Source organism: Taudactylus pleione, unplaced genomic scaffold (genome assembly GCF_031769625.1).
Source record: "Taudactylus pleione unplaced genomic scaffold, aTauple2 ptg000319l, whole genome shotgun sequence".
NCBI lineage: Eukaryota > Metazoa > Chordata > Amphibia > Anura > Myobatrachidae > Taudactylus > Taudactylus pleione.
Window position 1 is genome coordinate 485,015 of NW_028284720.1, and position 12,446 is coordinate 497,460.

Genomic DNA, 12,446 nt, shown 5'->3' on the forward strand with positions numbered 1-12,446 from the left:
ATCAGTCCTGATGAACCTCTTCAACTGGGCCCAGACCATTTCAATGGGATTCATGTCCGGTGACCTACAGGAAAGTAAAAAAAAAATCAAATGTTCAGTCACAGTACTGTACTTTAGTAAAAAGTGTACTAGAATAATTACTGCTCGGTACTGTACATACTTTTTGGTTCAATAAACAGTTAATACAGTACTATAGGACAATACTCACTCTGGTGGTGTGCGTTCCCAATTTATCCCTCTCTCTTCCAATCCCCCTCCATTTCTAATCCATCGCAGATGGCTGACAGCCACCGTAGCACCAACCATGTAATACAGAGAGCTCTCTCTCATACAGATCCCACTACTACCATACTTAGTGTGCAAGGTTGGAACAGCATCACCATTGTCATAAGTTGGCGATGCAACGCTATTTTGTGCTTCAAATGCACAGACAGCTTTGAACACAGAGCGCTCTCTCACAGTCAGTAACCACTCTCAGACACAGTCCAAGAGACGTGGCTATAGAGTGTATGGCTGAGACCGCTTCTACGTTGTCGCATGTTTGCGTTTTGCGTTTTGGGTGCACAGTTTGTGATACAGAGCCCTGTCTTGGCACTACAGATCCCATTGTAACTCCTCCACTGGGCATGCTCATGAAATCCCATTGCAACCCCTCGAAGCAGACAGCCACCACAGCGCAGACATTGACAAAAGTTTTGCACTAGTTAAACACACAATCAGTTTGTAATGTCTTACTTTTAAGCAGCCTTTTAAACAACAACACTACAGAATTACAGTACAACACTACTAAAGTAGTTTCACTATAGTGTCCAGAGTAGACAGTGACAATAAAAAAAAAATATATGGTACGGTATATTCCTTTCCAGGGATCGAACCCGGGACCATATTTCTACCAAAGTGATCACCTAACCACTAGCCCACATGACAGCTACAGTGAACTGCACAGAGTGGCCTCATCCTTGTGCACTCCTCCCGCTGCTGTTTTTAATTAAAAAAAATTGTCATACTGTAATTCATCCCATCTCAGTGAAAGCTGTGCATGCATCTCATTAATCTACAGTAGCGGTTATACCGTGACAACAACTCGGGCAACTTCTCTACTGTTCAGTTACTGCACCGTACCGTATGTACAATACTGTACAGTATGCGCAGTGATTTGCATCCTGTTATAAGATCTTACTGTACGATACAGTACTGTACTGTATGTACATTATGTGACATTAAAAATACAGTATTGGTTGTGCGAACATGCAAATGCTGTGAATGTGATATCCATCCAATTTACTGTAAGTTTAACAGTATGGCATTCAGTACAAGGCATTCAGTACAAATTACAATAGTGGAGCACTCGCCACCCAGCGGTTAAGCACTGTATTACATGCAATTACAAAAGTGGAGCATTCGCCACCCAGCGGTTAAGCACTATATAATAATTGCCGTAGCATATCCTTTGTTGAAGAATACCACGGTATGCCACAAGTCCATGGCGCGACTCAGAGTCCTGCACGCCATGTCACAAGTCCATGGCATGACTCACGCCTCGCCATGAGCAACAAAATAGCTGGGCAGATCTGTACTAACAATGGTGGAGTTCCATAAACAGACATACAATTAAATGACTGAGAGTACAGTCTATGGAGTGACTTAAGCACCAGGACTAAATGAGATACTGTTATATTTACTATTGTTTTGGCATAGGTGTAGACACAGCAAAAATCCTTTCCATATTATTTTTTTTAGGATACCTGAGATCCACCTCCTGAAAAAGCTGATTTTTAGATTTTTTTTTACAATAGAATATGTAATAACTGTTTTTATTTGTACTATTTTTTTATATAGGATTTATGTGAAAAAGTTTTTTCATTCATGTTTGACCGGTCAATCGAATGTTCAAGATAATAAATCTGCTTTATAGGCATTTTTTTAATTAGCATGTGATTATTTCCATATCCACTTTCTCCTATATTATTAGTGCAGAGGCTATTAGTAGATTTCCTCAGGGATGTCCTGGTGCTTTCTTAAATTTAACATGTTTAAGACTGAAATGATCATCTTCCCATTCTCACATATAACCTCCACAATGTGTTGGCAGCACAACCATTTCCTATAGCCCTCAAATGTGCTGTCTTGGAGTTTTCATTGACTCCTCCCTCTCATTCAAACCAAAAACTTTGTACCTTTTGCAGTCCATCCATTTCCATCTCAGAAATATTTCTAGCATAAAACCCTTTCTAACCAAGGAAGCAACTAAGCCCCTCATCCATTCACTAGTCATCTTGAGATTGGACTATTGTAACCTCCTTTATATGGCCTCCCTCACTCCCACCTCTCTCCACTCCAATCAGTCCTCAATGCTGCTGTCCATCTCATCTTCCTCTCCAAACATACTACATCCATCCCCTCTCCTTCAAACCCTTCTTTGGCTCTCCTTCCCTTTTAGAACACAATTTAAGCTTCTCAATTTAAGCTTCTCAAACTCACTTACAAGGCTCTCACCCAATCCTCTCCCATTTACATCTCTGACCTTATCTCCCTTCACATTACTGCATGACCACTTTGCTCTACAAATGCACACCACCTCTCTTACCAACTGATTACTTCCTCCCACTCCTGCTACAAGATTTTGCCCATGCTTCTTCTTACCTTTGGAACTTTCTCCCTCTCTTTTTCAGACTTTTCACCTCTAAACTAATCTTCAAAATGGCTCTCTAAACTCACTTCTTCATCAAAGCCATCCAGCTCTCATCCTAAAAATCTGTCCCATGCTCCTTTCTCATTGTCTACCCAATCTGTGTCACTCTTATCTGTCTGCCCATCCTCTTTAGAGCACGGCCCTTTTTTTCTTATGTGCTTCTCCTTTCCCTTGGTCACACAATGTTATACTCATTACAATGGCACCTATTGTAACCTTTGGTTGCTGTCACACTGCTGATTATTTGAGTGTTATAATTGTGGATGCAGCAAAGTTTTAAAAAACATGTCCTTGATCTGCTTAGTTTTGTATTGTAAGTCACCATTGTATTGTTTTGTTACTTTCTGAGGTGCTGTGGAACCCTTGTGGAGCCTTAAAAATAAAGGATAATAATAATAATTGCACATACTATGACTCAATTAGTTCAGTGACACACTGTGTAACGCCTGGGTCATGCAAGTTTTTAGGTATTTTGGCCCACTCAGAGTAGCAAGATATCTCTCAAATCAGCATTGTGTGCCCTCAGAATCAGGCACCGAGCCACAATATAAACTATAAATACAAGATACAATGAGGAGTAGCATGTAGCCAGGATGCCTGGAGCACATGCATGCTACAGCGCCCCCCCCTCAAGTGTTACAAGGAGGAGGTGGGTCCATATGGGATTAATGTAAAGTAAAAATAAAGATATAGGGCAGCCCCCTGTAGTGGTGCCCATATGCAGTCCCCCGTGCCCCAAGAAAAGACCCCCTTATGCAGGCCTCCAGTAGTGCCCCCAGTAGTGATCCCCTTATGCAGTGCCCCTTTTACAGTGCCCCCAGTAGTGGTACCCCCTATGCATTGCCTCCAGTAGTGGTACCCCCTATGCAGTGCCCCTTAAATAGTGGCTCTAGGTGTAGTCCCCCTCTATGCAGTACCCCCAGTATTGCCCTATATAGAGAGCCCCCAGAAGTGGTCCCCCAATGCAGTGCCCCCAGTGGTAGTCCCCTCCCCCCTATGCAGTGCTCCTAGTAGTAATCCTCTCCCCATGTAGTGTCCCCAGTAGTAGTCCCCCCTCCTTGAAGTGCCCCCAGTAGTAGACCCACCCTTGTAGTAGCCCCCAGTAGTAGTCCCCCCTCCTTGTAGTGCCCCCAGTAGTAGTCTCCCTTCCTTGTAGTGCCCTCCTAGGGGTTGCCCCCCTTGTAGGGCCCCTAGTAGTAGTCCCCCCTTGTATGACCCCCAGTAGTGGTCTCCCCCTTGTAGGGCCACCAGTAGTGGTCTCCCCCTTGCAGTGCCCCAGTAATAGCCCCCCTTGTGGTGCCCCAGTAGTTGTCCCCCCTTGTAGTGCCCCCAGTAGTAGTCCCCCACTTGTAGGGCCCCTAGTAGTAGTCCCCCCACTGGCAGTAGCGGTCTCCCCCTTGTAGTGCCCCCCCAGTAGACACACATAATAAAAATAATAAAGAAAAACCAACACTTACCTTAATCCCCGCTACCTCTCCCACTCCTGCTCCTGCCATCTACTCCTCCATCCATCCTCCTGGGCCGGCCCCTCTGCATTATGGGAGAGACATCATGACATCTCTCCAATTACCCACTGCAGGAGCTGGAAGATGGATTCTCATTGGCTGCTAATCAAAACAAACACACAGCTGCCGACGCTGGTGGCTGTGTGTTTGTCACTCACTGTAGAGTGCTGACCGAACTCCATCCGGTCAGTGCTACACGCACGGTGCAGCTGTGTTACAATGACTCAGACTGCCTGTGGCCCACATGGCGCTGTGGCCTGAGGGGCATATGGCACCCTGCCCCCCGGCCCAGCCCACCTCTGCCCGGCAGACTGTCAGCTTAAACAGCTGCCGGATGCACAGCGAGCGGCACCTCTGGACACCTGCGGTGCCTGGAGCTTGCGCTCCACTGGACCCACCTTCCCTATGCCCCTGAAGATACACATGTATGCAAACTGCACAATAAAGGTACAGTATTATTCCAGTTATTTTAATTAACTACAGTAAGTTTGGATGACAAATGTTTTAATCCCCTATTTATGTTATTTTTTATTTTATCACTATCCCTTACCTGGGACATTTGGGCACCACCCTTATGTTTATAATATTTCACTATCTTAATTAATTAGTCTGAAGAGGTCTAAAGAGAGATAGTGTGTCTGAAAATGTAATACACATATAAAAAGTTTAATTTTAATTACTCAATATCTGTTGATATCCTGTAGTGACCTGGTGCTGCAATACTTTCCTTTATTTTTGTGTATCATTTATGTTCCAAGGGACACTGGACCTCATTCAGAGGTGGTCGCAAGAAGTGACCGCTCGTTATGAATGAGGGCAGCCGCTTGTATTTTTTAGTGCAGCCTCCTGGTCGCTAGCTACGCTGTGGGTTACCACACACAGCCTTAGCGGCTGACCAGGGTGATGGTCGTAATGGTCAAGACCATCACGACCATCGGGGCTTGCGACGAGACCCTGAGGTTGGGTCTCAGCAACCGCAAGCTCCAGGGAGCTCCCTGCTCTGATCGAGCAGAAAGCTCCCCACTGACATCACTGCTGATGTCAGTGCGGCTGCCGACAAAACGGCAGGCATTCCATCAGGAACACCTACATTTGTGTAGCCACCCCCCCACCTCACCTACAAAACGGGGCGAGCTGTTGATCACCATCGACAGCCACCCCTTTTGTAGAGAGCTCCGGAGCGAGAGATTTTCTCTCTCGCTCCGGGGCTTGCGCACGTGCTTTGTGGCCGCTGTGCGTGCACAGGGTCTAATCATCGACCTGGTTGTGAGCGCTCAGCACTTGCGACCAGGTCTGAATGAGGTCCACAATCCTTGTCTTTATTAGCTGTAACAAAGTGGAATGTAGTAGCAAGTTTGACAGTTAACATGCCGACAATCAGAACAGGGACACTGTGAGGTTGAACCTGGCATGCCAACATGTTAATACTCTAATTTATAGCATTTAACAGTGTCAGATTTACAACTTCAAAACTTCAAACAGACACTTTACCAACCGAGACCATGGGTAAGTAGCACTCACCATTACCTAGATAGGAAACCACTAATGTCTGTATTTAGAATGCTGAACACACCCCACTGGAGGGGGTCATGGACCAACATTTCACTACTGACTTCCTTATCTCCCTTGGAATCAATGGGATTAATCTTTATTGCATCAGAGGTACTTAGCCACACTCACCCCCTGACCGGTGTTCAGATTGGCCAATGAGGTTAGCGGTCAACCTATAGGTTCGCACAAAACAAAATTTTTGACAGCAACGACTACTTCAGAATAGAGATGTGGTTTGTTTTTTCTGAAAAATGAACCCACCTTAACCTAGGGGTTCCAAGTCTAATAGAGTCCTGGCTTGGATCACTTTTGGGATTCTCAGTAGAACACAGTCCCAGCTCGGGTCTACTGTAAGCATGGAACTCGGATTTAAAAACATAATCTTGGTTTTGGATTACATGTACACAGATCCAAGTTACATGATTTTAGCTTTTTTTAATCAATTTTAAAGCAATCCAAAACCAAATCCAAACAAAAACATTTGAGGGTGGTTTTGCCAAAATAGGGTTCTCTTTGGTGAGAATAAAAAAAATCCTTTGAAGTTCCCATCATTCAAAGGATCTTACTGTGTCACCCTATGGGAGGTACACAAAAACATTCTAAAGTTGGTTTGTAACCCTCCTTATGACTTTTCCGTATTTGTACTGCATGGACCCAGATGGGAGCTTTATAGCAGTCAGTTGAGGTCAAAGGGCCTGATTCAATATGGATCACAATTGCAAATGCAATAGCAATTACGCAGGCAGTCTCACTGTGATAGTATGCTAATCCATTGCGATGTCTCTGCCGTCACAGTACACCATAAGAACGCCCCATTAACCTTACACCTTAAAAACACTAATACTCAGCAGAATAGTGAATCAATCAGACACATCGAGTACCATCGACCCCTCACGAACACTTGCACAAGGTCAGACCTTAATCAGAAATTGCTAACATGAATGCACGCTAAGGGAGTTCAAGCTGCGTATGCCCTCACAGTGGATAATTTATGCACACTCCTTCAATGGCATTCAAATGCACTGGCACACCTACATTTCCCCAACCACCCCCCTCCCCACCCACAAATGGCACTTCATATCAAAAACTCATCGATGGTTCTGCATAGTCACAGTGGCTGGTTTGCGCACACACACTGTGATGCATACGCATGCGTAGATTGCATCAGTCAGTAAATTGTGTGCATATTACCAACTGCATTTCTTGCTGAATCAGGCCCATAGTCTGGTAATGCCATTTCTTGGGTGATCTGAAAAATCTCAATTTAATAAATAAATCTATAAAAAAACGACTTATTGTTAAAATATGTATCAATCGATTCATCTATTTTTCTACTCTTAGGTATTAGGGAGACATTGGCACCAACAGTATTATACATACTCACACAGCACAGGTCACACCCACATGGCACTGGCCACACCCAAACTTAACTATCCACACCCACACATCACTAGCCACACCCACACAGCACTGGCCACACCTGCACCACACTGGCCAAACCCACACAGCACAGGTCACACTCACATGGTACTGGCCAGACCCACACTCCCCTAGTCGCAGCTCTCTCACTTCTCACATTAGGCCCTTAATGATTTTCAGCCCCAGGCCCATGGAGCATTTAATCAAGACCTGATAAATACTTTCTTCTGTCATTTTGGTGTAATGGGTTTGGCTACTACAGTATGTTATCCCAGTGGTTGTATTAACATACAAAAGCTGAACAGTTTCAAAAGTACATTAACATTTAATACATTGTTCCCTCCTCACACATTAAAACTATTTTTGTGTTTGATAAATTGTTAAATATATTTACAACACTTCCAGTATACAGCATCCTGTTTCCCCAGATAAATTATGGAGTCACTGATCCTGTTCTCAATGACAAAGAACTATATCCCACATTTTACCGGATTGTCCCAGATGATCGTGTTCGTTATGCAGCTATTGTTAAGTGTCTGCTATATTTTGGATGGAACTGGGTTGGAATTATGGCATTTATAGATGATAGTGGGTCATTGGAAGTAGAAGAACTAAGTAAAATGATGATCCTGCATGGAATCTGCATTGAGTTTACCATTATCTTCACTAAGGAACAGAAGCGTAATAGAAGGATAATGAGTGGGATTAAGAAGTTCACAGCTAGTGTTATAGTAATATGTGGTTGTTTCTTCGTAGATTACATTTCATTTTTTGCAGTCTCAGAATTAATTAATGAAAATATCACCTTCATCCTTCATGAATCTTGGTCTAATATAAAATTTTATGGAGAATTCATCTTCCCAACAGTAAATTGTAGCTTAATGTTTATTTTACCCCCCAAAAGAATCCACAACATGAGCACTTTTATTAATAATATGAATATGTCTAGTTGCCAATCTGATCCAATGCTGGAAGATATTGGGCTCCAGATGTTTCATTGTCTTTCCTCAAACACAAAGAAAAATAAAATTTTTCAATTGTTATATTACATTTCTGGACATAACTGTACAAACCGGAGACATTTTCCTATTGCATTTCATGGCATGGAGGACTCAAAGCCCCACTATACCTATTTGGCAGTATATGCTATGGCTCATGCTTTGCAAAAACTGGGCCCCGGAGGGAGTAAATATAAAACATATGGAATAAGGCAAATAGTAAGTTATGTGTATAGATAAAATATGAAATATGTATTTTTTTGGTATTAATAGGAGATACCTTACCACTCATGGAAATGTCTCACTCTCGCAAGTCCTACATTAATCCCATTTCCTCCTCCACAGTATTTGAAGGGAAATATTTCACAAAGAGAAATTAGACTTTATGACAACTGTATAAATTATGCTTTATCTATGTAGTGCTTATATATTACACAATGTTTTATAGAGAAAGTTCATTCATTTTCAGTTCCTTCCACATTGGAGCTTAATAGTCTACAATAAATATCACATAAACATGCATGCAATGCTAATTTTTGTTAGATGTTAGAAGATAATCAACCTACAGTACCAGGATTTTTTTGGCATGTTTTGGGGAACTGAGGTACTTTAAGGAAACTCATGTAAACAAGGGTAGAAGATACAATCTCCACACATATAGGACCTGATTCAAAGTTGCATGAAAACCTCACATATGCAGCTGCTTTGTTTCCTTGGAAATATATGCTGGTCTCCATGTATGCTCAGAAATGGGCAGCCTCTATGTGGCCTCTCCACCCCTATCCATCAGCTTGTGAAAGTACGTAGCAGTCAGCACTATCAATGCATATTTGCTCCATCCCTTTACTTGGTGCCACAGACCCAGATAAAATCAAATGGATATCTGTGTAGGCTCACGCCTGGATAGTCCACAATTCCACCTACAGATGTGTCCTCATACACCTAGCCTCAATACTGGATGGCATTAAGAGACACCTGGTAAGATTGAGATTTTTAGCTCAAATCTGTGACAAAACTGCTTCACATAGCGCTAAGGGCCTGATCATCGGGGAATCTGTGCATGCGCAGTATGGATCTGCAACCCCACAAGCAGTCCAGCAGAAGACTGTCAGTGATTGACAGTCTGCTGCAATTTCTTGGTGGAGAGGGGATGGCAATGGCCTCTGTTTCCTAAAATGGCAACGGCCTAGAATTCCCAAAACATTGGGGGGGAGTTAAGAGGCCAGGACCACAGTTGACTGATGGAGATTTCCTGGTCTCTATTGTGCTTCTGTGGCGGCTAACTTGCGTGAACCCATTGGTCACTTATCTGGCCAATAGACATGCAGATTATCTGATGTAGCTTCCTTTTGTATGAGAGCACATCTGTACACACCCATTATATACTTTATACAATATATATATTATTCTACCCAGTTTCACCCATTCAGTTGCAAGTGGAGATGCATCCACCATTGCACATGACTTTGAATCACCAGCATTATGATTGTTCATAGTTTCATATGCTCAGCTCAAATTCATGAGCAGTGTAACCAATCACAGAATCCATCTGCACAATGGATTTGCATGTAAAGCAGCTATTTGAACCATTGTACCACAATGTAGCTTGCAATAAAGAAAATACACATACAGTAGCTGTACATTTCCCTGTCCTAAACTCACTTAACCATATGCACATGGAGAATAATTTATTGTAACAAATCTCTTTATTGGATATTTGGATACATACATACACACAACTGCATACACAGGCTGCGTCTTTTGGCAGACGCCCATCTGTGAAGTTATTCAAATGCTGCTACAAAGTTCTTCCCAGGTGAGCGCAGGAATGTGCATGGACTGAGGGCCTGATTCAGCAAGCAAGGCAAGTGAGAGAACGCACGGTGCGAGATGATGTTTGTGATTTTCGCATTGTGCGTGCATGAACAGTTTGCTGAGTACGGTAAGGGCTCTCTCAGAGTACGCAGGGAGACTGCAGAGATCTTCCATGTTGATGAACAGGAAGAGCCATTTGTGGGTGGTGACAGGGGGGTAGTTGGCCAAACGAGCCATTAAAGGGGCGTTCATAAATTAGTAGAAGAAATTAGATTGTGAGGAACGGCATTCTCAGAAGTATCAAAGCAGCTGTCTCTATTTAATGGAAGAGAGAAAATGAATCCCAAACATGCACAAATACCAACAGCTGAGACTGCACTATCCTCAAACCACAGAAATCTCAAAAAATAGGAAAATTTATAATACATTTATTGAGACCATTAGTTCAATATAAAAAGTGTAAAATATACATACACAAGAAAAAAGAAAAAATATATATAATCAAATATAACATATCACAATGGATTAAATAGATGAGAGGACTTAGTAAAATGGAAATGTATGACTGTGGGAAAATTACTAATCGAAATCCACCTTGTACATTAAATTCTCAGTAAATCAAAGTTAATTGAGAATAATCAGTTTGTTGGTGCACTCACTTCAATCCTATTGTTGGAGTGGAGTGTATACTGAGCATAGAAAATGGTGTAGTCAGTGAATAGAGAGATGGTTAGTCCATTCGTTTGTCCCTTGTGCTTTTAGGACCAGTTACTACTGGGCATACCCGGATAGGTACAACATATAAAAAATATATAAAGTTTTGGAATAGTTACCAGTCTGGCCGAGTCCCAGGTCTGCTCTAGGGCAGCTATGTACTAAGGGCCCAATTTAGACCCGTTCGCAAAGGCACAGTTGTTCTCAGCCGTCAGGTGCCAGAGTATGCAAATTCTGCGATCGCTCGGCCTGGCTTATGGACGCCCACTATGTCTTAGCCTGTGGTGGCTGAGCGATCGCAGGCCAGTCTAATGCCGCCCACTTTCCTTTCACAGCACACGTCATCTGCAGGAAGTGTATAAGACTATCTGTAACATCGAGAACCATCGGAGGCCAATGCAGTGCTTGATATAGACCCTAGCCTACCTCAAGCACTGTGATGGCTGCAGTGTAAAATTACACTTCTCTTTAATTCTGCACGCCCAAAGAATGGCGTTTTGATGCTCAGACATGCCTGCATTCACACATCCACTCCCCCGTTTTCCAGGACCTTCCCCTGTCACCACCCACAAATGGCACTATCTGTCACTCAAAGGAGTGGGCCATCTGTGGGCTATGAGCAATCACTTCCCGATCGCACAGGCTGGTTCGTGCATGCAAATTTTGATGCATATATATGCGCAGACAGGTGAAAATTGCCTAAAGCAAGTGATTGTAGCTTAGCAAATGGGTCTGAATCAGGCCCAAAAATTGGAGGGTGGAGTACATACTGTATAAAGTCTGTGGAGGTCGCTGAAACCAGCAGCTTGTAGCTGTATGCCTCTATACCAGCTCTGGTTTAAATCTGTACCACAGCTTATTTGAACAGGATGTATACCTCATATGTGGCTTGTATTGGTTGCTGAGGTTGGAAGTATTCACTGAAATTACTGGCAATTGTAGCTTGTCAGGAGAATGGTGTGAAGGCATGCCCATGAAAGGGTATATGTATAACCGGCTTGTAGTGTGCCAATGCCTCATCTCCTGTCATGGGTATTTAAAGTGTGAGTGTGGTCTCTCTCAACCGGGTGTAGATCGAGGAATGACCTGCAGCCTGGATATGTCGAAATGCCCCACAGTATATATGATTTTCCATCAGAGGTTCTCATCAGCTCAACCCGTTTCTGTAATGAAAAGAACTTTCATCAGAAGCTTGTTCTCAATCTCCTTTGGAAAAGTTTTATAGAGAGTAGTTTCTAATAGTGATACTGAATTAATCAATTACTCAGACAGATGGTTAAATGGAAAATAAGTCATTAGTATTCCATTGGTATACTTAGAGTGGTACTGATGTAAAATCATTATATGACAAACGCCACAGAATTGTTACAAAATACAGTATATATAATTTGTATCCAAGGTAATATGTTGCAGTCCCATCATTTAAAGTAAATTTACATACAACACAGCTTTTATAAAGCCACATTAATGACAAATATTTATATGGAAAAACAGGATGGTTGCTGTAATTCAATATGTACCATACTTTATTTATTCACATGCAATTTCTTGTGAGGATAACAGAAAATAAAAATAAATATATGTAAAAAATTATAAAGATAACAATTAAAATGAAAACAACCAAACATCCTACATCTTATATAGAAAAATGTACTTATAATGGCAGTGAAGATCAGATTAAACAGGAAAATGTAGTCCCTATTTAAAACCTAACTATAGAGACTAAGGGGTAAATTTCCTGAGTTTCGTGTT

At 42.4% G+C, this 12,446-nt stretch overlaps 1 pseudogene; it reads left to right on the forward strand.

Annotated features, from left to right (window-relative positions):
• LOC148509551 (vomeronasal type-2 receptor 1-like) overlaps positions 1 to 12,446 on the forward strand; it is a 39,299-nt pseudogene that overhangs the window by 16,077 nt on the left and 10,776 nt on the right.